The sequence below is a fragment of the Aplysia californica genome, unplaced genomic scaffold, assembly GCF_000002075.1.
Source record: "Aplysia californica isolate F4 #8 unplaced genomic scaffold, AplCal3.0 scaffold00074, whole genome shotgun sequence".
Lineage (NCBI taxonomy): Eukaryota > Metazoa > Mollusca > Gastropoda > Aplysiida > Aplysiidae > Aplysia > Aplysia californica.
The window spans coordinates 475,566-478,573 of NW_004797344.1; the positions used below are offsets into that span (position 1 = coordinate 475,566).

Below are 3,008 nucleotides of genomic sequence, written 5' to 3' on the forward strand. Positions count from 1 at the left end.
AATAATAATATATAATATCTTTGTGAGAGATTGTTTCGAAAACGAGAAACATTCATGCATGAGTGAAGTCTGAAGAAGCTCGTCGGAACATCAAAACCCAGAATTATTATAAGAAATACTGTTAACATCTCCAAACGCACAACCAGAGACGATACGGTCGGTCTTTTAACACGGCTTCTTCCTCCTTATCGTTCTCATTTAATGTAGATCTAGTAAGAATAAGACACTTTACACCTTCAGAAAAGTGATTTTAAACTTGTAAGGAACTTTAGAGATAAATGCAAATAAAACGTCATTGTAGTTAGAAAGGTATAGATCTAGTTTGTAAGCCTGCATATATCTGCTGTGTACAAAAATAATCCTGAAGGAATAATTTCTATCCACAGGATTTGGCCTCGTTGTCGGACGAAGCACCCGTAACCTCGACAGCCTGAGTGTCATGCTCCCGGACACTATACTATACTGACTGTGTACCTACTTAGATTGGCACTGTACGGTCGTGCTGTGGGACTATTTATTCAAGTCAGGCGTGTCTACAAAGGATCAAATACCTTCAACGAAGAAAAGGAGGGGACGTAGAAAGAAGGAGAGGGAGGAACGGGCTAGAGCAGGTGGTATCTTGTGTGTAGAAGCACGGTTGGCCAGAAAAAAAATTAGCCTACTAAAGGTAATCTAGACAGGGCGCGGTTTTCCTTTGAGATGAACAATAGAGTTTGGATTTTGAAACTATTTTGATTACTATTTTGCTTCTATCCCAGCCCACTTCCTGGCTCTATCATTCTTCAGGGTAGTAGACACCCATAGATTTACCGATGTGAATTTATAATACGCAGACAGTATTGAGTTGCTTGTTTGCGTAACGTTTCGATTTGGGCGGGCATTGATGGCCATGGTTGCCGAAGCACATTCTTTTAGAAGTAGAACGAATTTAAGTCGAAACCTTAGAATTCTTTGCTAATCACATGGAATAGAGAATCCGCCGTCCTGGAATCCGATACAATGTAATGGGAATAGCTAAAGTCACGTGGAAGGGCTTGGGAAACCCTAGATGTCTTGTCTCTGTCAACAAAGAGATACCTGGGTCTCAATGTCAATCGACTGCTTCTAGATCTATATTATGTAGATTATGGATCTATCTAATCATCGTTTTTCGTGTCCACACCGGAGTCATTGTTTTGTTCATACAAAGGTATTTGAAACAACTGCATTTCAAATCAATATCAAAATCTGTTTCTAACCAAGTAGCACGCTGAGTTGCTGAATTTGGTCTTTTTTTTTTGGGGGGGTGTTTCTTTTCTTCCTCTCGCTCAGAAAACTAATATAGATCTAAATGTAGGCTAATTCGCACCACCTCGGCTCAATACCATCTCTGAAACAGTCGTATGAGGAGCGACAACAGATTACGTAACGCCAGAGCAACGTTATCAACAGTTATATCGCTGTCAACTGTTCTAAATATTAAGCGTGAGGACTGCTATTATGAAAAGCATGATGCAGAGTTTCAACAGTTTGGCCCAGCCTACAGAGAAGAAAGTTAACGTGATGACCTTACCTGTGGCTACACCGAAAAGTCTTAGGCCTAAACTTCAACTTCACAGCACATCAAATAATCCAGAGTTGGAAACACAACTTTTGAACAACACGAAACAGTCATAAACAATCGGGGTGTTTCTTTCGAGAGAGCAGAGTCCGCTCTCAGTAGTGAAGTTTTGGCTAAACTGTAGCGCGGGGAAAGCCGCAAGAGCTGGTTATAGTCCGGCGCGCCCTCCGTTTCTGGCCCAGTTCACCGCGGGCGGAGTGCTGCGACTCCCCCTTGCCCCTTGGTTCTATAAATACGTAAGCCTGTAGCTTCTTCGCGGAGGGGTTAAAAAGAAACAAAAAAGGGAGGGGGGGGGGGGGGCGTAACATACCTGTATGGCCCAACAGACAGTGGTTGATCCATACACCCGAGACCTCCTCCGTTTAAGGTGCCTCGCATCCCGTCAAACATTCGTTTCTGACAACTATCTTGTAACAATTAACACTCGGCAAGGACTTGATTTGTACCGGTTTCGAAGTCAGCTATGAGACGTTGTATAACAGGCTCTAACTAGGCCTAGGGTGCACTTTTCTTTCACCTTGCCGACGGTTCTGAAAAAAAAAGCAAGTCTTAGAAATTGTAAGGACGTTAGATTTCAGTATAGAAACTTGCTTCCTTCAAAGTTCCCAAAAAGAGAATACGCCCTGAATTAATTCAAGACGGGTCTGTTGACACAAGCAAATAATATTATGCTTCACTCATATCATGGTGGTCCTAGATACTGGTTAATGTCCTGAACGCCTACCTCGCGACAGTCTGCTAGAGGGCGGAAGATCTGAACAAATAAATTTGATTCGAAATTGAAAAAAAAAAAGGCCTGGGTGAGTTTAGCTTTTTTAAAAATTATTATTATCTTTGCTTGGGTCAGTTTTTAAAGACGTTAATGAGACCTTACACTAAAAGTCAAGAACGTACAGTTGTACTTTGTATTGAATAAACTGGTTAACGAGAAACGTGTTTAGAACAGTACTCTGATGTGTATTTGGAACTTTTAACAAACGATAGAGATAGAACGAGAATGAATCCGTGGGTGGTTGGCGGGTGCTCTGATGTGGTTTGCTTCTTCTTTCCTATCAAACGTCTATCGTCTTTATCTCCCCTCCTTCTTTTTTGTGTTAGTTACTCTCTTGTAACACCTCTAATCTCTGGCACTTACATGAGCGTATTGTGTTGCAAGTGCCGTAAAACACTTACTTTAAAAAAAATAAATCCACAATAAATAAGCTATTTGAATGAGTTTTTAGAAATAAAATTATTCAGTTGATATTTCTGATCAAATTTAAACATTTGAAATGTTGAGTAGACCTCTATTGCTTCTACACACACACACACACACACACACACACACACACACACACACAAACACACAAACACACACACACCCACACACACACGAGAAAGTACATACACGCAAAAATACAGCCCACCT

The 3,008-nt window shown here is 41.0% G+C and overlaps 1 protein-coding gene across 1 annotated transcript in view; it reads right to left on the reverse strand.

The window, feature by feature from the left end:
• Positions 1 to 2,024, reverse strand: part of LOC101851335 — a 39,298-nt gene extending 37,274 nt beyond the window's left edge. The window contains exon 1 of the mRNA XM_005094022.3: positions 1,553 to 2,024. The gene's annotated coding sequence lies outside the window, so the exon portion shown is untranslated. The remainder of the gene's footprint in view (positions 1 to 1,552) is intronic.
• Between the last annotated feature and the right edge of the window lie 984 nt (positions 2,025 to 3,008).